General features: G+C 41.8%; 1 protein-coding gene across 1 annotated transcript in view; it reads left to right on the forward strand.

Annotated features, from left to right (window-relative positions):
* The window catches only part of Hacd2 (3-hydroxyacyl-CoA dehydratase 2), a 94798-nt gene that overhangs the window by 26810 nt on the left and 43605 nt on the right, over nucleotides 1-24383 (forward strand). The gene's annotated exons all lie outside the window — the stretch shown is intronic.

A 24383-nucleotide genomic window follows, 5' to 3' on the forward strand; every position in this document is an offset into this window, starting at 1 on the left:
TTCAACTCAATTTTTATTGCCCAAATAATTTTGAATAATATATACTTCTTCATTTATATTATCTAGATAGAAAATTCAGTGTATATTCTCTTTTTTAAAAAGCTATTCTGTTTCATTGCTTATATTTGTTGTTCATTTGGCCTGTTTAAGTTCCTACAATTATCAATATATGTCTTACTTCCCTATGATCTTCTGTGGCTTTTGATTTAGCAAAAATGTTTGCTATAGGTCATGTATGATTTCTCTTGCCTATAGTCTCAGCCCCCAGTGGCCAAGATAGGAAGATTACTGTGAGTTTGAGGCCAACCAGTGCTTCATGTCTCAAAAACAAAAGTGTCCGTAATAGTTGTTGCATAGGTATTTCTAACTGCTATACCTTCGTTGAAAAGTATGGCTTTTAGCATTTAAAAAGTATGTTCTGGGGCCAGAGAGATGGCTCAGAGGTTAAGAGTGCTTGCTGCTCATTTGAGGACTGGATTTCGGCTCCTAGGACCTTGCTTGGAGACTCACGAACACCTGTAACTCTGGCTCCAAGGGGTCCATTACCTCTTGCTTCTGTGGGTGACAGTGCACTCATGTACATGCAGCCTCTCTCCTGGTTACTCTTCTTAACTTGACACAAGACAGAATTATCTGGAAAATGGAACGTTCCCTCAGTTGAGAAAATGACTTCATCAGTTTGGACTCATTGTAATGATTGATGTGGAGAGGCCCAGCCCACTGTAGGTGGTGCCAGCCCGGGCCAGGGGGTCCTGGGTGGTATAAGAACGCAGACTGAGCAAGCCAAGGGGAACAAGTAACAGTCCTCTAAGGTCTCATCTTCAGTTTCTTTCTCCAGGTTCCTACCCTCTTTGAATTTTTATCCTGATTTCCTCTGTGATACACTGCGATCTGGACATGTAAGCGTAATAAACTCTTTTCTTCCAAGAGTCTTTTTGTCATGGTATTTTTGTCACAACAGTAGATACCAAAGTAGGACATACATAGACAAACACATGCATAATAAAAAAAATGTATCTAAATACAGTCTGTCTGTCTGTCCTGTCTGACTCTCTGTCTTCTCTCTCTCTGTCTCTCTGTCTCTCTCATACACACACACACGGGGTTAGGAAGGGGAATTGAACCCAATGCTTTACACATGATAAGCAAGTGCTCTACACTGAACTATATCCCCAGAGTCCTTTATACTCTCATTTTTAGTAGGGTCTGGCTAAATTGTTCTGGCCTTCTACATGTGATCCTCCTAGGCCAGCATCCCAAGTAGTTTTGATTGGAGGCATGTACACCACAGATGGTAACATTAACTGCTGTTTTCCCCCTCTCGTTCTACTTTGTCTGATATCAGGATCTTGACCTATACTTTATTTTGTTTCCATTTGCCTAATATCCTTTGTTCATTCTTTTATTTGTGCCCCTTTGAATCATTTTTGTAATGATACAAGGTCGGGTCTTCTTTTGTAAGTCAATTAAAAACCTCTTGATAAATAAGTTGAACTCATGTGTAGTTGCTGATATGACAATTGCTCTGTCAATTTTTAAAATATCTTTTATTCTTTGGCAGTTTCGTACATGTATACCATGGATCTTTATCACATCCACCCCCAGCTCCACCAGGACACCCCCTTGTGTATCCCTCCCACCTCATGTCATCTGCTGTGTTTTTGTAACCTGGTGTGTTACAGACTGGAATGTTAACTGGCTTGATCTCATTCCCGTCTTATGCAGGTACTACTGCAGTAAGTTCATGAGTGCGACAGTCATGCCGTGTCAGAGACAGCGTTTCACACTACTTCTTCCCATCTTCCCATCCATTCCCTGAGCCCTAGCAGAAGTTGATACAGATGTTCCGTTTTCTCAGCACTTTGACCAGTTATGTGTGAGTCAACTGCTGCCCCTTGCAGAAGCAACTTCTCTGACCCAGTTGAGCAGCACCAATCTCTGGATGTAAACATAAGTATTTATGACATGTAACAGAGCAGCAGTAGTAGGTCCCTTCCTACAGCCTGTGAGCTTTTCATCAGGTTTACGCTAGGCATGAATTCTCCCCTGGGGAATAGGTCAAACCCAGAAAGTAGTTGGTTACTCTGACAACCTTCATGCCCTGTGGCACCAGGGGACACATCATGCCTGGCATGATGATTTGTAGCATTCAGGGTTAACTAGGTGTTACCATTGGTGACTTTCTAAAGTAGGAAAGCTAGTCAGAAGTGGGCAAGTTTTCTTAGGTCCTGCAACCCAAATGTATTGTGTCTTCAGCAATAGGGGCCTGCAGTGAGCAGTTAAGAGCAGTGGCGGCAGCCTGCATTCTTCTGGAGGTCTCTGTCAGTTTATGTTATAGCTTTTACATCTACTCTGTTATGTTTACTGACCCGACTTATTTTCTTACTAATTTTGGAATTTAGAAATTTTTCTTTTTCCTAGTGATGATCTTTGGATTTGTGCCCTTTTTTAATATCCTCAGTCCTCAGTTTTCTTAGTTTATCTTTCATTGTCTAGCTTATCAACTTTATTTTATTTTTTTATTTTTATTTATTTATTTTGAGACAGGGTTTCTCTGTGTAGCCTGGCTGGCCTGGCACCCGCTCTGTAGATCAGGCTGACCTCGAACTCACAGAGATCCACCTGCCTCTGCCTCCCAAGTACTGGGATTAAGGCATGCACCACCACTGCCCAGCTAGCTTGTCAACTTTAAAAGCTGCCTTCTGACTCCACCTGTTGCCTTCCTGCTTCCCTTCACCTTCTCCTGTGTTTAGAATTACATTATTTCCTTTTGAGAACATGCATACATTTGTATCTTTTTCTTCTCTAGGTATTAGCCTTCGGTGGACACATATTCACTGCTCACCCTCCATTCTTTGCTCTAACCGGCTCATCAGCTTCTAGGGGGTTGGAGCTTCCTTGGTACCATTGGGAGTTTTGACAACTGGAGCTCTTACCCTACTTCCCAACTGGTAGAATTGCTTAGTACTGTTTTTTGAGTGCTGGCAAAAGACAAGACTCTCAAGTCAGGGACAAAGAACTTTATTACTTATGACAGAAGCAGTAACCAAAGCTCTACATTTATTTGCAATAGTTCTTTATGCTTCTCACGTCACGTGTAAGTATATATGAATGTCTACATGACAGCAGTTTGTATTATGGAAGAATGGAGAACTAAGGAAATCTGCACTTAGTAGATGGAAGCTCTTTAGGGGGCGTGCTCCCTCATCACCCAAGGTTGCTTCCTGAAAACAGAACCCTAGGAAATCGCCTGGGTTAAGAGTGAGACTGTCTCAGATAAGTAAATCAGTGAGCTTGACTCTGTAGTAAGACTGTTAGGACTCTGCACGAACAAGGATAATCCAGGGTGTCTGCCTGATTGTCTTCTCTAGAAAGCTTTTCAAAAAGGGCTTGCAGGCAGTTTCCCCTGAGTTCAGACTTGTAATAGGCATTCTTTCTAGCCTTTTCTAGATCAAATACTCCACTCTCTCTTCCCTTGAATTTGTTGAAAATACAACTGTGTGTGTGCGTGCATGTGTGAATGCAGATGCACACATGCACACACATTTATGCAGGTATCCATGGAGGCCAGAAAAGGATGTTGGATCCCTGGAGTTGGAGATAGAGGAGGTTGTAAGCTACCAGACAAGGGTGCTGGGAACTAAGGTCCTCTACAAGAGCGTTTTGTACTCTTAATCCCTCAGCAATCTCTCCAGCCCTTTTTAAAATCATAAAACATTGTGGTTGTGTGTGAGGGAGGGTGGTAAGATTGTTTTCCTAGAATGTGGTTCAGAGTTGACAATACTAGCACAGTTTTTTGTTTTGAGACAGGATCTCATGTATCCCAGGCTGGCCTTGAATTCCTGTGTGGTCTAGGACGACCTGTAACATCTGGTCCTCTTCTGTCTCCAGAGTGCTAGTATAACAGTCACCCAGTACCCAGCCCTGTTGATATGGTGCTGAGGATTGAGCCCAGAGCTTCATGCATGCCTGACAAGCACTGCATTACACCCAGCCCCTAGCACTCAGTAGATTTGTGCCTAACAATGATTATGCCTTCTTTTTCTAGAAAGTGTTACTGGATTAGAGTTTAAATTTTTTTAGTTTTGTTTTGCAGGTTTCCTTTTCAGGGACTTCAAATACATATGTGCTGGCTCAACTTCACCTGCCTGCTCTTTGAATTCTCCCTTTTATCCTTTTTGATTTGTTCTCTTCAATTCCCTGGATGTTTTATCTCCACTCTTGAGTCTCCTCTGTTATGTATTCATTTGAACTTGTCCTCCTTTGGGCATGTTGAAACTTAAGGCTTTGTCTCCACATTAGTTTTTCTTTACTTTTCTTAAGTCTAATCAGTTTTTATTGCACTTCTGGGTTTTTTGTTTGTTTTGTCCATTTTTAATCTTGCCTTTTAAAATTCTGATTTAACACTTTTTAGGTGCCAAATGTTTATTTAAAGGTTCTTTGTTTTGTTTGGAATGATGTTAGTCTCCTTTTGGTTGTTTGGGGGGGGGGATTTTTGATTGATTTGTGGGTTTGGAAGTGTGGATGGGTGGAGTCTTGCTTGAGGTTGTCTAGGGATGGATGTTAAGTCCTGATTGTTTAGTTCTCCTTTGTGTTATAGGCTCCAGCACTTGCTGCCTCCTCTCCTTTACCAGTCGCTAGAGGGCACCTCTGGCTTCCTTTTGCCCACCCCTTTGCAGTAGGAGAATCTTTTTCAGATTTCAGATTGCTGCTCCTGTGGGCTGACACCATCCCTCTGGTTGGTTCTGTAGTTAGTTAAGAGGTGTTTTTCTACAAAGGGCATATTGTCCTCTTCAGAGGTAATTTAAGTCTGATGCTGGCCCTCTGTACTGTTCTTCCCTCCATCAAGCCATTTCCAAGCTCTGTTTTTACAGAGATTTGCAGTGGAAGCTCAAGGTAGTTGTGTTGGAAATGAAGTCTTTTGTTTTTCACCTATATTAACCCGTATCTCTTAGTTCTGCTAAGGGTATGGGTATTGTGTGGTTTTATTTGTTGTTATCTTTGTGCATTTGGGTTTATGGTATTCAGCTGTACAGATGTGTTGTAGTTTAGATCGGTTTGTTTGGTTTTAGTCAATTCTGTGTTTATGAGTCTGTAGTAGGCTTTCTTGGTCTTTTTGTTTTGTGAAAGACCCTGACAGAATCAGGGTCTTTCACATTGTAGATTATAACCATACTGTAGTTGTGGTTTTACACAACTAGATCAATCTCTGTTGGTAACTCCTAGACACAGGTCAAGGGCAGTGTCGTTTTGAGACTTTCACTAGTTCACATTCTCCAGTTGTCCTCCAGCAAACCCATAAGGATTTGATGACAGGAGCTGTGCTGACAGTCAGTTGAGGGTGCACAAAAGCAAGAACCCAGCTCACTCCTAAAAGGGTATGAAACAGACAGTATAGTAGACCTTATGCTCAGAGAAATGCAGAGGGCATAGAAAGTGGCCACAGAGCTGCTTGGGGCATTTTCTACCATAAAGTCTTCTTTTTCTACACTACTTGCAAACCTCATTGGATACTGGACCCTCCCAAGGAAAGCACTGTGGACTCACTAAGCTGTGGTCATTCATTCTTATAACATAGCTCTCTTCATATGGCTTCAGCCACCTGCTCCTGTCCTGAGATTTTTTTTTCCCTGCGTTTCTCAAATATTGAAGTTCCCTGGACTTTGGTCCTTAATCATCGTCTGCTGACAGTCTCCCAGTGTGACCTTACCACTCTTCTGTGGAAAAGTGGCTCCCTGTAATCTCTTCCGGGTCACACCTTGGTTCTGTCTTGCTCATTTTGCAGACACCATAAACTCAGCTTGTCCAGAACCTCTCTCATGGTTTTACCCTGACCCGTCTTCTGTTCTCTGGATCTGCTGTGGCCCTATCCATTTCTAACTAGTCCTCGGTCAGAAAGCTTGAGTCGGTCTTTGCTTTTTCCACCGTCTGCCACCTGCTTTTTTCTCTGCCTCTTTCCTTCAGAGAACTTTGTTTCCTTGTTTCTGTCCATATTCTTATCTTTTTTTTTTTAAATCCTTTTGGGGAATAGGTGAGAGGGCTTAGCAAGTAAAGAGGTTTGCTCCACAAGTCTGGTGACCTGAGTTTGATGTTTAGAGCCCACACAGAGGTAGCAGGAAAGAACCAACTCCACCGAGTCAAGCTCTTTTTGTGTGTTATGGCACACAGTGTGAGTGTGCTCACACACTATAACAACAACTTTTAAGAATCCTGTTTGGAGGCTGGAGAGATGGCTCAGAGGTTTAGGACCTGACTGCTTTTCTAGAGGTTCTAAGTTCAATTCCTACCAACTACATGGTGGGTCACAACCATCTATAGTGAGATCTGGTGCCTTCTTCCAGCATGTAAGCATACATGCTGGCAGAATACTGTATGCATAATAAATAAATCTTTATATATATAAATTTATATAAGAATCCTGTTTGATCTCATGTCTGCTTTTTAAAAAAAACTCTATACTTTTTCTTCCTTGCTTTTTCTTTATTTTCTTCAATCTTGCTCATTTTTTCTGTTTCTCCTTTTTCTGCTTGGTTCTTCATGTGTCTGGTCTACATTCCCTGCCCTTAGACTTTCTCCAGATGTACTTCCCAGGTACCAGTTGGTTGTGACCTGTTCTTTATAAAGCTCGAGTTGAGATGGGTAGCCAAACTCAAAAGCCTGGCTCAGAGAGGATGCTTTAGCTGAGAAATAGTACTGCCCCTTCCCTTCTAAACCTGGGAGATAGACCAGCCTGTCTGTGGGGGACGTAGGAGTTCCCGGATGACATTTGTAACTTTGGGACAGAGAGCCCTCCCAGGAAGAGGAAGCCTAAAAGCTGATAGAAGATTCCGTAGTGATTAGGAATAGGGACTTCAAAGAAATGTCAGTCTGAGAGCAACAGTTAATCTTGGTGTTTTTCATGGCAGCTCTTCATAGCCTTGTGAAGACGTGGTTTGTCTTTAGTTCTTACACAGTTGTAGGTTTGAGAAACTAATATTCCAGGAGGCAGTTGAGTTGGATAATGTGTTTTGAATTCCTAAGTTGTTCTATTAATGGCAGCTGCGCAGAAAGGAGCCAAGGGTCTATAAATAATGGCAGATTAGCACCTTGAGTAGACTGTCGGGAATCAAGTAGACAGCTCATTCTTTTAGATCGTCGGAGGTAGACTACATTGCTTCTTTATGGACTTAGATGAAAAAAAGGGTGTGTGAAATATTAGAGCCAAAATAATCATTCATTTTTTTATACATTTCCTGGTGTTTTGTTTTACTTTGCTTTGCTTTCTGACTACATGATCTACTGTTGAGCTATACCCTGTAGCCCTTGCTTAATTTCTGAGTAGAATTTTTCTGATTAGAAATTCTGAGTAGGATTTCAAAAATTAATTAGTTCAGTTCATTATGCTTTTGAAGGGACATAAAGGATTTGTTGTTCCTTCTGAATTGATCAAAATAGTTACTGCTTCCAGGGAATGAGCAGCCACATGGAGCCATTAATTATACAGTTGACAACTAGTCTAAATGACTTGATTGGAAGTAGGATTCTGATGAAAGTGCCTGAGTAGTCCTTTCCCTTAGTAGTAGTTTCTATTAATGTGTTAAAAGTTAGCCCCCAAATCATCACTTAAGACAGTGTGTGCTTGAAGAGTGGTGGCTCAGGACTTGAGCAGCTCAGCTGGATATTTCTAGTTGTGTCCTGTCATTTCAGTCAGTGTGTCACCCAGGGTGACCATCATTTAGATCCCGGACTAGAACCGAAGGGTGGCTGATAGCAGGAAGTCTTTCTTTCACTGCTTGGCCTCTCCAGAGAGGTCTCCTGGGATATCTCTCAAGACCTGATAGTTGTCTTCCTCCAGAGTGAGAGAGCCACAGTGGCCTCTGTGATGTAGGCTATAAAATTACACACCGTTGGCTCTGCTTTTTTCTTTGATAAAAGCATGTTACTAAGTGCACACCACAATCAAAGGAAGAATTAAATTCTACATCTGACGGAGAGAAATATCAAAGAATTCGTGGACATATTTTAACATCACTTAGACTTGTTTTGACCTGTGTTTTTCCTCCCTATTCTGGAGTTAAGTTTGAGGCATAGAGTGCCCTTAGCAAATGATGGCTTCTGGTGGTGCTAGTGTAAGCAACAGTGTGGCCTGGTTAGTGTCTGTCTGTAAACTCATGCCTGGGCTACACCTCTCACCCAGTGCTGTCCTCTGTGTTCAGGAATACACGGTGGAAGCGCAGTGATGATGTGCACAGAGTCCGTCTGCAATGGGCAGTATGAGAGCTAATACACATATGCTGAGCCTTGCTTTTGGACGAGTGGTCTGTGCTCATTGCTCAAGACTTATCCCATACTCAGAACACACTTATTTATTAAACTCCTTTTGAGTGCAAAGCGTACTTTTAACTCTGGGGCCTATTTCCTTTCCTATTTCTTTTGTTGTTAGATTTGTATCTAATTATTTAGGTAATATGCTTATGGGTAGGGTGTTTTTTCCCTAAAGTAATCTGTGCATAAGGTGAGGGGGGGACACTTATAACACTTGCAAAGAAAAGAGATATTAAAGGGCAACCTTTAAATTAAAGAGCAGCCCAGTTCTTCACTCAGTACCGCATTTCTGTTGTCTAGATCAAGTGAGCTGCCACACCTTGGCTCCAGAAAGATGTTTTTAAGTGCTACTCATGAGTACCGCATGCCAGGACTGTAAAATGAAGTGGGTTTCAGGTTTTTTTGGATATAAAATATTAGTGATACGGGTTTCACATTTTTTAGATATAAAATATTAGTGATCTTTTAAACATAATGAACTGTTTTATAGATGGTTCTGAAAAGAAAAGAAAATCCACTAGATTTCCACTGTGTTCTTTCCTGGTGATGCTATTTGTTTTGTGTGCAGAGAGTATAACTGAAGTAGCCTCTGGTGGAAGGCCACTGTTGACTCTGCTCTAGTTTGACTTCTGAATCCCCTCAGCTACTTGAAGCTAATTTCCAAGCTATACACGGCAGGGGCATTGCATTTAGCTATGCTATCCAGAATTCTGGCCACTGTGGGCTTAACCAAACAAGGATTTGTTTTTCCTAGGTGGGAAGTCTGTCTTTCTACTCTGTTATCTTCACTGTGTGGCTTCTGTCTTTGTGCTGTGGTCCAGTCGTTACAACAGTGGCAACTTACGTGGTGTCATATTCATATCACAGGCACAAAGTGGCTACTCTAGCAAAGCTTTCCATGGCTTCCTCGAGGTGCAAAGGATTGCAAGGAAACTAGTGTATCAGCAGTGCCCAAACCAGTGTTGTGTTTTGGGGAGGGGGAGGTGCAAAGGGTAAGCGACAGGGTTTGGATTGTTGCCAACGTTGTGAGCTCCAGCAGCACAGCATCCACGTGGTGGTAGAACATAGTGGTGGGATAATACTCAATGTAAATGAGTAATGTTTTTTATTTGCTAAGCTTAAATTAAAAAGAGCACTGATTTGCCTTTAGGCAGCGTACATGTTTGTGAATCACAGTAATGACCTGTGTGTAATCTCATCTTCCTCCCAGCAAAATCCTCAACTAGTAAAAGGAGCAGTTAATAAATAAAGCCTTTCACATATTGTGTTTAATTTTTTATATGTGTTTGAGTTTTGCTTTTCTGTTAAAAAGATTCATAAATCTGCTTGTTACAGCTGTTTTTTTCTGGAAATTGTACCCATTTTAACTCAATGGCTATTAAATTGAGTTGTAACATTCTTAAAGGAATAGGCTTTATTTCTAATATAAAATTAACACGTGCATAGTGTTTTAAAAAAATAATCTAATGCCAAAATATGTGAAGAATGTAAAAATCACCCCTCAGGGTGAGCATTAAGCTGACTGAACAGGTAATAGCCTGGAAGTCTGGTGACTAAGTTCAAACCCTGGAACCCATGTAAAGATGGAGGAAGAGAATAGTTGTCCTCTGCCCTCCCCTCACGTGGTACAAGACACCTCTCATAATAACTTAAGAGTCATTCGTGATCCTATCACTAAGAAATAATTGTCATTGTTGTCTCTGATTTTAAAATAATGGGAAACATGTTTAAAATTATTTGTGAACATACTTCAATATGAATAAATATATTAGCTGTGCTAGCTCTTGACTCAAAAAGTTAAGAAAACCTTGGCTGAATAACTATTTCAACTCCATGTAAAAGTAAACATGAGTTAATATTTGGTTTCCATTATTCATAGCTGAGAAATGTTAAAGTGGCATTTCTGCCAAATTTGACATTAATAAAGTCTTACTGACTTTGATTTATCTTGTAACAAAAAGTTACAGCTTCTGCTCTGAGCTTAGGATTTTTGTTCTTCCCTGAGGCCATTTATTTATTCTAAAGGAGCCACAAGTGAAGTATTATCAGAGCCATGGCAGATGATTGATGGGAAATACACTTTTCTTGCAGTGGCCATTTCAGGCTCTGTGTGGGTGGGTCTTTTGTGCCTGAACACTCGTTTGCCTATCGTTTTCAACTGCAGATACATTCCACCTCTCCAGTTAAAATTAGCCAAGGAATTGTTAGCTTCAGGTTATAATTGCTTTCTCTTCTCTTCACGTTTCCAGCCTCTGCAGTACTTTGACAAGCTTCACTCCTCCTGCAAGCAGTGTTTTCAGTGTGTGTCTTTTATATGCTGTCGACAGGCTCTTTCCATGTTCTGTTGGCCTCCTACTCAGTGAACACCCCCACCCCACCTCCATGAGTGCAGCAAGGGAAAACAGACGGCAAAGACATTTGAACTGTGCGTGTTTGCTGTGAATAGCCCTCAGGAGACCCTTTCTTTATTCCTCTTGCCTGTGTAGTTACGTTAACCCCAAATTGTTCTCAGTATGTTGGTTGTGGGTTCAAGGTTCAAATAACCTGGCTTCTACATTGATAGAGTCTAGAAATGATATAGTCTAGGGGTCTTGATTGTTTTTGTGTTTTGGGTTTTTTGTTTTGTTTTGTTTTTTGCCAGTTAAAGAATTGAAAGTCAGGAAAAATCTGATACACAGCAGGTAGCAGCAGAGAAATCTCAGGACCACGGATAGAATCAGCAGGTAAAGAAAGGCATTTATTGAGGGTGAGGAAACAGGCACACAGCAGACCAGACATACGGAGAAAAAGACCCTCCACAAAGCAGGGGGAAGTAGTGGGGGACGGACACAGGCACAGACAACCACCACAAAGACCATGACAGTCTTTTCTCCAGGCCTGGGGTTTTAAAGCCTCTGAAGGGTTTTTCCTCCCCTAATTTAGGATTGGTCAGTTTGAAGAAAGCTAGATGTTTGATTGGCCAAGAACTGTTAGGTGACATGTCCTTAGCAGGCCTTGAACTTGTTGAGCAGGTCCATCAGCAGGGGCCTGCTGGGGGCAGACAAAAATAGACAAGGCTTTTTTTTTTTTTTTTTTTTTAGAGAGAGAGAGAGGGAGGTAAAAACTGTCAGGCAGGAGGGTGAAGAAGAAGCAGCCAGCTATCTTGAAAGTTATTACCTAGCCATGACTCCTCTTCCTGTCTGTCTGTCAGGGAGTCAGTGTAACTCCTAGTCTCTTGCTATCATAATTCTGAAATTAATTTTGGTAAAAAAGAAAAAAAACTAACCATAAAATCTCTAGTTTTAGTCAACAAATTTATTTTTGAGTTTCCAGATCTGGTTCATATGCATATCATTGTTACAACTACACTGTCTACTAAGTGAATTCTGAGATTTTGTTGTTTTAATCTGCTCAAGCACACACCATCTTTGCAGTGATACTTATATGAGTTTGATTTCTCAGTGAATAATTCATTCTCTACCCTACCAGTGTGCACCCCCCCATGTCTTTTTCCTTTTGACATAACAAATAGAGTAGATCAACTCAGTGCTGTTTGTATAGTGCTACTTATGTCATAGTTCAGCTGCCAATTTTGTTTGCCTCTGACAGTTTTACTTTAAAAAAAAAATGACACTCGTCAGTATTGCTCTAGGAGGAGGTGGAAACTTGTTTTTTTGTTTATGTTTTTTTTCTCCTTTTCTCAATAAAAAAAAAATTAAAAAAAAATGAGGTGGCGTGTGAACCATCCATATAATGTAATCAGTAGTCTGGTGTAAACACCTTGTGTTCTACATACATACCGTGAAGATGATCAGATGGGAATGCCAATGCCATTGGAACACTGACTCTAATGGAGGTTTGAGTAAGCCTCCATGACTTTGGCTTACTGTATAGTTCTAGTATGTTTATGGCTTCACCTTTTTCAAAATGACATTCTATTATGTTATCTTCAGAAACATGGAGACTCGGGTTATATGTTTCATGTTTGTCTTTTGCTTATTCAGAGGCTAGACAATGATAGCAGAGACCCCCCTCCAAAGTAAGCAAGTGAAAATACTGTTGGAAGGAGCCTCCAAAAGGTTCCCCTTTCTTTCAGAAGACACTGAGTCTGCACTAAAACCAGTTTATTGGGGCTGTTTTACATATGAAAAGCTCAGTAAATGGAAGAATAAGCTGCTATTCACAGGCACATTGACAATTGTCATCTGAAGCAGGAAATGGCTCTGAAAAGTACAGCAACCTAAAACCAGTACAGCAATAGCCGTTCAGTACGTGAGAACATGATTCAAAGAGCCAATCTCCTGGCTCCTTCTTGGTTACCAGCCTTATTATTTCCTTGTATTGGTAGAAAAGGAGCTCAGGATCAACACCCTACCCTACACAAGCGTGCTAGCCTCCGTGTCCACCCACGTAGGTGTTGCCCCTTCTTTGGTTGTATCAAAGTTCCTTTGCCCTGTTTTCCTCCAGCCCAGCCTCCCCCTATATTTTGGTCCTGTGTTCTAGTGCTTTTCTTCCGAGGTTCTGTAATAGCAGGAGTCTTCTTCTACCCCAAGAGGTTTGAGACTAGAGACAGGCAGCCTGACAACAGTGTAGAAAGGGTCACTTTTAAAGTTCCTTTTTAATATCAATGTGAAAATAGATCTCCCCTAAAAATCCCAGGAAAAATTAGTATTCCAAGAAGTACCATGCATCCTGTGCCTGTGTTCCCTAAGGCAGAATTGCTTCTATAAGGAAAAATGTCTTAGGTTACTCTTGGCTCACAGTGTGACCTAGTAATGATCAAACTGTGTCTTCCTGTGTCTTTTGAATGTCACATGAAGTAATTACATTCAGGACTATACATAGAAATTCTGACGTTGAGAGGCAGACTTGGTGAGATGAGGGCCCTCACTCTGGTGTGCACAGTCATATAGTAAACAGCTTGGTGGAGTTGCCTCTGAGTTGAATTTGAACAATTTGAATGGTACAAACTGTTGTAATAGTCTTCACACCTTGAGGGTTCACATGTTCCATTTATTTACACCTCTGCTATTGAAGTGACTGTCCCCTCAGTTCACAGGATTTAATGCTTACTGTACATTTGTTACCAAGGGCGACACGTGTAATGTTATAGGTTGTTTCTTCTGTTTCTCCTTTGTATCATTTCTATTTTAATAAAAATGTAAGAATGAATGCACTCATTAGAACATTGTCCTTCTGCATAGAGAAAGTGCAGTGCCTGTGTACATTAGAGTACTGTGTACAACATAGTGCCCATGGATGTTGACAACATTTTTGAACCTCAGATACCCCCCCAGAGGTTATATAAATGATGTGATTGTGCTGTTGATTCCCGCCTAAGAGTCCACCAAATTTCTTTGGTCAAAACTCAGTAGCATACGTGTGGTTGTGTAAACTGTACAGCAGTTGCTTTCTGGAGATGGCTGGGTACTCCAGCCTCGAGAGACATGGTCGCCTTTCTGCTTTCCGGGAGAGGAACAGAGAATGGCCCACTCACTGTCTGTCCAGAGTGGCCTTCGTCATCATAGTCAAGCCCAGTGGTATCAGTCTGTCTGCTGTCTGCTCTGCCTGCTCCCTGACTTCACACGTCTTTCTCCAGTCTTCATTTCTCTTGCACTGCCATTAACCTGTATGCTTAGAGAAAGTACTGAAGAGAACTTCTGTGTTAAGATTAGAATTGGTTCACATTCAGAATTATCTTTTTGTTAGTGCTAAAAGTTTAATTTGAGTTAAGAATATTACTTTTAATTTTGAAATTAAAAGGAATTACGGTAATGTGGGAAACTACAAAGAGTCTAGAATCAGAGTAGGGTTAGAGATCCAGCTCCGTGGCGGACAGCTGACAAGTGTACACCAAGTGCCCTGGAGGGTTTTGCTTTTTGTTTTTGTGTAGACTCTGTGTAGTCCCGACTGGCCTGAAACTCACTAGGTACACAGGCTGTCTTTGAACTCACAGAACCTTTTTGCTCTGTGTGTGTGCATGTGTTTGTGTCCGTGTGTCCGTCCCTGGATCTGCCCCCCAGTACTGGTAGGAAAAGGAAAGAAAATTATTCTGAATTTTACCAGTAAATCTTCATTAACTTTAGATAAATATTCCAAAGAGCATTCTTTTCTCACATGGTAACATGGGCCAGGAAGTTAGTTGATAAGTGGAATATTCAAGATGGATAGCCTTTCTACTCTTATCCCACAAGGGGCTTACTAGAACATCCCTTTAAGGAAGACTTCTCTGTTGTTTTTCATCTAATACAGTGGCTGCGCCTTAAGCAACTCTGTCCTAATCAGCAGCTGCAACCCACAGCTACCAGCAGCGGTTTGGCCGCAAGGGCCGCATCTGGTGGGAATTCTGTTCCCTCACACATCGGCTCTCTCAAAGGCACCAAGGGAAATTTTATCTAGATCTCTACCCCTCTATAGAACTCAGAATTCAGAGGTTGAAGTGAAATTCTGCTCACTCAGAGAAACTCAATAGCAAGTAGTTAACCTTCTCTCCTTGCTTGTGTCTCCAGAAAATCCACAGTCCTAATGCTCAGCTCCCACTTTAAAACACTGCTCCACATGGTTCCTCCCCACCACTTCCCGGCAGCTAGTTACTGACTCAGCCTCCTGACCACAGATAAACGCATCATGTCTTTGCATTGTAAACAAAAGCAGTAGGAAGAAATGTAACACACCTTAAAATAATATTCCACAACATTTCTGAGTTCTCTATTTTGATTTACTTCACTTGAATGGATTCCAGTAGCTTGTGTGTCCTCAAGAAGCTTACCTTGAGTCAGCATTGTATACCAGGTTCTTTCCTGTTGTAATGATGTCTTCTTTTTTTTTAATTTATTTATTTATTAAGGATTTCTGCCTCCTCCCCGCCACTGCCTCCCATTTCCCTCCCCCTCCCCCGATCAAGTTCCCCTTCCTCGTCAGCCCAAAGAGCAATCAGGGTTCCCTGACCTGTGGGAAGTCCAAGGACCTCCCACCTCCATCTAGGTCTAGTAAGGTGAGCATCCAAACTGCCTAGGCTCCCACAAAGCCAGTACGTGCAGTAGGATCAAAACCCATTGCCATTGTTCTTGAGTTCTCAGTAGTCCTCATTGTCCGCTATGTTCAGCGAGTCCGGTTTTATCCCATTGAGCACCGGACAGAAATCTCAAGGTCCAAATCAGGAGCAGAAGGAGAGGGAGCACGAGCAAGGAACTCAGGACCACCAGGGGTACACCCACACACTGAGACAATGGGGATGTGCTATCGGGAACTCACCAAGGCCAGCTGGCCTGGGTCTGAAAAAGCATGGGATAATGGTGTCTTCTTAACATTTGCTTTTACACAGAATATCTTGGGTAGGTATACTACTCTTAAACACACTTGCCCGTTCTCTTTGGTTGCTGCTGATGGTGGGTGGTATTTAACATTATTACTTACGATTTGGTATGCAGGTACCTGGTGGGGAGGTTCTGTGGTCTGGTTTCATTTGCTAATGTCTAGCTTTTTTTCTGGCACTGACTGCCTTTTGTACCTAACATTGGTTCCGGTGTCCTTGACCTTGTCCTTGTAACTTGCTAGTTGGCTCCTCCCTGGCTGTTACTACAAGACTCCATTCCCACCCCTGCCTCGCCTTTTCAGTATTTAACCTTCAACCTTGTCTTGCTTGTCTTCAACCTGTGGCTAGTCTACCAGCCCCACTAACCCAGCCTACCTGAGGACTTCTCCACCCTGCAGGGTGTAATGACTCAGTAAATCCTCATTTCTATATAAGTAGGCACTGGTTGCCAGAATACCTATATACAGTTTACACACACAGACTGTGTCTTTGCTAAATGCTCCACAAGTTCATTGTCCTTTCAACAAAATTCCTTCATGATTTCTCAAATTACACCCATGCCTAGCTAAGGGATTGAGTTGCTGACAGTAGTGTCCTTCCTTCCTTCTTCTCTCCTTCCCTCCCTCCCTCCCTCCTTCCCTCCTTCCCTCCTTCCTTCCTTGTTTTCTTTGTTTTGTTTTGAGACTATTTGCTCTGGCTGTCCTGAAACTAGCGCTGTAGACCAGGCTGACCTCGAACTCACAGAAATTTGCCTGCCTCTGCCTCCAAGTGCTGGAATTAAACAAAGCGTGATGGTAACTTTCTTTACCTGTGATGTGATCATACCATCTGTCACTTACAAATTCTAAGCACCTTCATTGCCTTCAGAGAGAAGTTCTCAGTATTAGAGGTGTTTTATTTTATTTTTTTTTAATTTATTTATTTATTAAGGATTTCTGCCTCCTCCCCGCAACCGCTTCCCATTTCCCTCCCCCTCCCCTCGATCAAGTCCCCCTCCCTCATCTGCTCGAAGAGCAATCAGGGTTCCCTGACCTGTGGGAAGCCCAAGGACCGCCTACCTCTATCCAGGTCTCGTAAGGTGAGCATCCAAACTGCCTAGGCTCCCCCAAAGCCAGTACGTGCAGTAGGATCAAAAACCCACTGAGATTGTTCTTGAGTTCTCAGTATTCCTCATTGTCCGCTATGTTCAGCTATTCCGGATTTATCCCATGCTTTTTCAGACCTAGGCCAGCTGGCCTTGGTGAGTTCCCGATAGAACATCCCCATTGTCTCAGTGTGTGGGTGCACCCCTCGTGGTCCTGAGTTCCTTGCTCGTGCTCCGTCTCCTTCTGCTCCTGATAGCAAAACACATAGGCATCCTCATGAATATTAACCTTCATCAGGCAATGAAAAGAGACAGAGACCCACATGGGAGCACCGGACAGAAATCTCAAGGTCCAAATTAGAGGTGTTTTAAAGAATGTTCCCTACATGCTGTGTTTAAGCTCATACAGAACTTTGTCTTCTACAGTTGGGATCCTACCAAGGGAACAGAACCTGGCACAAAATAGGTATTCCAGAAATAGCTGTTAAATAAAATGACAATAGGTGCCAGCAAATCTTTATTAAATAAATTTTAATCTGGAGTTTACTAAAATTGCAGAATCCCTGACTCCTGAAAATAACAAAAACATCTGCAGTTGACTTTAACATGCCATACATTGTGTTCCAACAAGGGCCACAGCACAGTGGGACCAGAACAGAAGCAGAAAAGAAAGGCATCTAGTGGTTCTCTTCTGTCTGTACTCTGATTGCCTGGGATTTATGCTTTAGGCTTAGCTTTAAGCTTTCTGGGTACCAGGGTGACTGAGTCATACAGTTCTTATCATTGGAAAGGAGCAAACATAAAGTCTAAAGCAGGTTTCCCATCTGGAGCTTTATGGAAGGGTTACAGAGAGTTAGGGCAAGCATTGCACTGTGTAACATCCCTCCAGAAAAGAGCATGGGGTTGACAGTTTCTTATGACATGCATCTGATAACCGCAAGCCTCTCTGAGATAGATGCTTTAGAGATAAGATGTGTGGCTTCTGCTGTTTGTGTAGCTGGAATCTAAGGCTGACTTGGAGCTCCCCGGCGTTCAGCCAGTCCTCCTTACAGAAAGGCCTCTCTTCTTGCTTGTGTTCTGGATGTAAACCAGTCCCACCAGTGTGATTGCTCACTGTCTCATCAGGCACAGTCAGTAAAGTGATGAGTTTGACAGAATTTCCCCAAGTCTCCTGCAATCGCCCAACTCTCCTCCCTCCCCGCCTTTGACTGCATTGCAGCTTTCTGGACCACCAAGTTGATCCTCCTCATCTGAGAAACAGCTGCAGCAGAGATTATCTCTGTCTTTTATCATCAACAAAAGGCTGTAATGTCAAGTTCAAAGAGAACTCAAATTCCCCAAACTCTAAAAGGCAGTGCATATATCCAGAAGTGACAGTCTTGACCCGTCTCAAGCAGGACTATAGAAGGATCTCTGGCGGTTAGATAAAATCCAGCATTCCTCAGGAACTTGTGAAATGGGTTTTCTCTTCACTAAGAGGAGTCATTCTCCTTGTCAATGGAGGCTCCCCATTGATATACCTGTGGCACTTGTCATCATATCAAAGTTCATGCTAGTCTCCAGGCTTATGGTGCCTATTCACAAGTACCCATTATACATTTTAAAGTCCATGCTAGCATCCTGGAACACACACTCTTACACCCTGCCCACTTCTACCCTCAACTGCTCTGGCTCACAGATTTCCCTCCCAGCTACTCATTCTTCATGTTATAATCCAACCACTCTCACTATTCTCCCGCTGCTCTGGACACATCCAGATGCCTCTGGATGTTCTCTCTGTCTTATTCGCAATAGAAACCTCCCCAGCCCCATGGAGGAGCCATCCAGCACTTTCTTTACTACACCCCCTTACATACAGTTTTGTGTTAGCTTGGCACAAGCTAGTGTTGGGAACCTCAATTGAGAGGGTACCCCTACCAGACTGGCCTACGGGCAAGCCTAGGGCATTTTATTGATTGATGAGGAGGATGTCACTGTGGGCAATGCCACACCTGGGCTGTGGTCCTTGGTACTGTGAGAAAACAGGCTCAGCAAGCCATGGGGAGCAATTCCAATTAGCAGCACTCCTCCATGATCAACTCCTGGTTCCATGTTCTTTCCCTGACTTCTCTGGATGATGGATACAAGTAAGATGAAATAAACTCCTTCCTCCTCCAGTTGCTTTTGGTCATGGTGTTTTATCACATAGAAACCCTAAGACATTGCTGGCATTTTTCTTTGTAAAATCCTTATGCATTAGCCTCCCAGTCCTGGGACTTTAGACATGCACCACTGTGCCTCGCTCCTTCTGGCATATTTTGTTAGATGGTTTCTTGTGTTGTTGTTGTTATGCAGTGCTGGGGTTGAGCATTGCGCCATAGGAGTACTATCCAAGTGCTCAGCCGCTGAGCTCCATCCCCAGGACCCCCACCACCGGCATTTCAGAGCATGCATTTTGAGAGTGTGTTTAGATCAGGGCCTCAACTTCTGTTTGCTGGGTGTCCTGTTGGGGTGAGTTGCAACCGCACTGAGAGCAGGAGTGAAGAACAAGCATGGGGAAATGGTAGCGTCTACAGAACCAGGTTCCTGGCTACAAGTGCAGGAGTGCCTAAAAGCAGGGCCAGTCACCAAACTAGAAAATACTAATTAGCTTTTGATTTGTGAATAAGATTTAAATTTGTTGCCAAAGGCATACATTCTTGGATATTGCTGATTAGGAATTCAAATTGATAACAAACTGTTTGGAAAGTAATTTGGTAATGTGTTTTCAGAGCCTTAAAGCTGTTCTTACCATTTGACTTAGTACTTTTACTCTTGAGAAACTACCCCAAGAAAAGAGTCCTTGAACAAATCCATACTCAAAAATGCTAAGTTATTTATAGTATTTTATTCCTTCACTTAACTACATCAAGAAATTTGAGGTCATTTAAATGTCTGATAAAAGGAGAATGGATAAATATATTCACTTAAAGGAATAGTATCACTCAAGATATTTTGAAGGGTGTCAGAGAAATATGTAAGGGAAAACAGTTCAAAGAGCACAAGCATTAGAATTCATATGTCTCTTTAAATATGCTCAGAGGGCTTTCAAGGGTACTCAACCTACCAGTAAAGTACATTCTGGGCAAGCCTGAGTTCAGTGACCTGGTTCCATCCCTGGAACTCACATGAATGTCATGGCACACACATCACATCATACCATACATATACAATGATAATAAATACATTTTTAAAGGTAAAGGAAAAGAATAGATCGTTGTTTTTGATTTCAAATTTTGTTTCTAAGGAAAACTTCCTGATATTTTTTAATTTAGTGTTTTTGTTTTTTTTTTTAAAGAAAACAATTATAAATACTCTTATTACCTAGAAAAGTGTACTTTATGGTAAAGAAGGGGTGAGTAAGAATCCCTTGTTGGGCTGGGCATGGTGGCATGTGCCTCAATCTCAACAGGCAAATCTCTGTGAGTTTAGAGCCAGCCAGGTCTACATAGTAAGTTCCAGGACAGCCAGAGCTACATAATAAGACCCTGTCTCTAAAAACACAAGAATTCCTCATTAGAGACTGGAGAGATAGCTTAGCAGTTAAGAACATTTGTTCTTGCAAAAGGCCAGGATTCAGTTCCCAGCTCACCACCATCCATACTTCCAGTTCCAGGGGATCTACCCTCTTCTCACTACCTCAGACACCAGGCACACCTGTGGTGCACATACAAAAGATGTGCAGGCAAAACATTCATATACATAAAATAAATAAATCTTAAAATATAAAAGGCTCCCTTGTGGCATGGTTTGTAGAATGCCTGCCTCGCTGCACAAGGCCCCAGATTCCATTGCTGGGTGGGAAGGGTTCTCGTGTTCAGCTGAGTTGACTGTCCTTCTACTCTTTAGTTAAAGCCACACTTCTGAGCATCCTGATTTTGGCCTCAGATTATTAGAAAGCTACACCACTATTACAGATGAGTAAATTAATATTTGGATTATTACAGTATCTTACATGATTTGACTAATGTAAATCAGTTTCTCCATTCTTGCTGAGATCAAATCAGTTTTGAGCTTACAGCTCTGAAGTCCGGACTCTGAAGCTCACAACAGCATCCTGGAGCATTTCAAGAAACAGCAGCAGCTCAGTGGCCAACACACTGTTTAATGGACAAGGAAGGTGGGCAAAAATTAGGGCAAAACCATAGTTTTTTGTAATAAACTGGTCTTTAGGTTGGAGCAGGAGGAAAAGAAGCAGTTGGAAATATTCATCTTTTCTTAAGCAACAAATACTTGCTGCTCATAAAAATCTAATTCTCCAGCCCTTTTGTAAAACTTTCTCAAAGTGTTAGCTAAATGTTTGATTTGCTAATTTGTTTCTTTAGCTGTGTTACATAATTATGTAACCAGGCTTTGCACTTCACTCATATTATTTTTAATAACATCTCTTTATTCAGATATAATCCACCCATTTAGAGTGTAAAATGAGTTGTGCAACCATTACCACAGTCAAGTTTAGAACATTTTCATTACCCCAAAAGGAAATCCATTAACAGTCACTTCCGATTTCCCCCAAAACTCCAGATAACCACAGATGTACTTTCATATAAATTTGTATGGCCTTTTGCCCTTTATTTCTTATAACTCAATATAGTATCTTGAAGTTTCATCAATATTGTGGCATATGTCAGTGCTTCATTACTTTTTACAGTGTTTCATTTTTAATATAGTTTTAACTATTTGAGAATTAAATTCAAACATGTATATCTATTTTTATTCTATTTTCAGTTTTTATTTATGTGTGTGGATGTTTCATTTGTGTGTGTGTCTGTGTATCACTTGCATCTGTGGTGCGCACAAAAACCAGAAGAGGGAATCGGATTCCTGGAACTGGTGTTACAGACAGCGGTGAGCTGACATATGGGGTCTTGGAAAGGAACCTGGGTCCTCTAGAGGAGCAACCAGGGCTTTTCATTTCTGAGCCGTCTTTCCAGCCCCACGTTTTTATTAATCTTTATCTTTAAGAGTATACCACATTCTGTTTACCCATTTACCTGTTGACAGACACTTATTCTCAGTTCATAAACATATATACACCACTATGAACATACATAAACAAATTTTTGTGGAAACAAATTTTGTGCACACGCATGTTTTTGGGTGTGTGTATGTGGGTGTGTGTATGCCCACATGCATGCCTGTATATAACTCAGTGTTTAATACTCTGAGGCACTGACAACTGTCCAGAGTGGCTGTACTGTTTCACAGTCCAAACAGCAATGCTGTGCTAGCTGGTATGAACTCTGTCTCTTTTGATTTTGATCTGTGTCTCCTGGTGACTAATGATGTTCAGTGGCTTTTCCCATTCCTTTCAACTATTTTTTTTATTCGGTTATTTTTCATTATGGAATTGTAAAAGTTTCTCACATGTCAAATAAGATTGCAGATCTTTTCCCGGCTATGGTGTATTAGCGGTTCATCACTGTGATTGAAGGGTTATCCTGGCTCACCCTTTCATTCCATGGTCAGTTGGCTGCGTTACTGTGGGACTGTAAAGCAGCATCACGGCAGAGGTAGCATGGGACAAAGGGGGCTATTTCTCTGATGATGACAGAATGCAGGAAAAATGCAAAAACCAAGAAAAGATCCAAAGACAATACGCATTCTCTCAGGCCATGCCCCAGTGACGTATGTCCTTCAGGTAGAGCCTACCTCCTGAAGTCTTTCTCCTGTCAAGGAACCCATCAGTGAATTAACCCACTGTTGAGGTCAGGGCACTTTTAGTAGAATATAGCTTCATGGTTCAGCTACTTCCTCAAAGCTCATCTCTGAACATTGTTAAATTGGGCACCAAACCTCATATCCAAACTGGAACAGAGCTGTGTTCACTTCCTGTTCGGTATCCTTTGAAGCACATGGCATTTGGATTTTCTGAGCCAAATATATTTTTTCCTAGTGCCATATCTCATGAACTATTATGTGATTCAAACCTTCAAGAGTTGTACCTGTTTTCTACTGAGTTTTAGGGTTTCGGCCCTGTAGGTGGTGTGTGGTGAGTGGGTGTATCTGTGTCTATGTGTGTGTTCATTCGAACATGAATGGCAAGGACTCAAACCCCCAGGGCCTTGATAGGGAAGTGCTCTGACACTGAGTTGAACCCCAGCCTTGAGTTAATTTCTTTGGTTTTTTAAAATATGTATGTGTGTCAGTGTGTATGTCGCATCTGTGTGGGTACCCATGGAGGCCATGTCAGGTTCCCTAGAGCTGAACTTACTGGGCATCCCACCCGACATGGGGGCTGAGACAAACTGGAGAGCAGGAGGCATTCTTAACCACTTTGCCATCTTAGCTCCTGAGTCAGGTTTTGTGTAAGTCCTTTGTTTTCACCTGGGAGTACCCAGTTGCACCAGTTTGTTGAAAATAAAATCATTTTTTCTATCAAATTGTCTTAGATGCTTACTGAAAATCAAGTGAGTGTAAAGGTGAAGATTCTTGTCTGGACTCACTGTGTATTCCATTTGCCTGTCTATCTCTGCACTTGCAGTTTCTTCTATTCATTCGACATGCCTCTGTATGCCAAACATTGTGTTTGACATTCCCATGATACCTGCTTTAAGGAGCAAACTCTCCCTCTTTGAAGCCCATGTTTCTTTTTAAAAATCCGTTTTTTAGCGTGCTATAGCATCCCTTAAATAGATGTAAAGTGATTTCCTGTTGTAGCCAGCTTGTGGTGACAATTGTAGCTCCATCTGACTTGTACATGGTCTTTGCAAGTTTGTCCTGCTATGTAAATGTTCAAAGACTATATTTTAGGGAGCTTGAAGGATTGAAATGGTGCAGAATAGCCAGTGAGTGTGCTGAAGAGTAGAGATGGTGCAGGATACAGATGGTCCACTGGCTGTGCTGAAGATAAGCTTGGTTTTAAAGGAGACAGATACTGGCTGGGATGAAGGCTCCTGGAAGGTGCAGAATATCCCATGTTCAATCTCAGGGGTCTAGCAAGTGAGAATAGGCATTGGCAGTAGTGAGGGAATCAGAAGGGCTGCTGGCTTTCAAATCTCATTTTAAAAACAGTTCCATGCTAGTTTAACATCACAAGGAGAATGTTTTCAAATGATGGCTTATTTGGGGGTTTTAATAAGGTAAGAATTCTCCAGGTGGTGGTGGCGCGCGCCTTTAATCCCAGCACTCAGAGGCAGTTGGATCTGGATCTCTGTCAGTTCAAGGCCAACCTGGTCTACAAGAGCTAGTTTCAGGATAGGCTTCAAAGCTACAGAGAAACCCTGTCTCGAACAACCAAAAAAAAAAAAAGCAAGAATGCTACATGTTGGGGTCATGGTTATAGCATTTGAAGCCAAAGAAGTATGAACTTAGTAGAATTTGAGATGTTTTCATGTTATAAACAGTGTATTGAGAGGATAATTAGACTTATGCTTGCAGTGAACAAGGTGAGAAAAAATTGTTTTAAGATAATAAGCTTTGATTTTTGCTAGTCTTGTTGGCCAAATATTTAAGTTTTATACCCAGGAACTTTCAGCATTCGTTAGACGTAAGTAGGACTGATTTCCTGCCCCATAGTTGCTTAGTCATCAGGAAAGCCATATTAGAAAATGAACCATCAAGGTCCTTGTTTAATGGTCAGGTGGTGGTTTTGTTTTGTCTGTAAGTATTAAAAATATTGTATTTGGTCACTGATTCTGAAGCCTTAAGAAAGGAAGCCAGCCAGCTTCCTCATTTGTCATG

Source organism: Microtus oregoni, unplaced genomic scaffold (assembly GCF_018167655.1).
Source record: "Microtus oregoni isolate MIOR12 unplaced genomic scaffold, Mior012 000023F_ref0000262, whole genome shotgun sequence".
NCBI classification, from domain to species: domain Eukaryota; kingdom Metazoa; phylum Chordata; class Mammalia; order Rodentia; family Cricetidae; genus Microtus; species Microtus oregoni.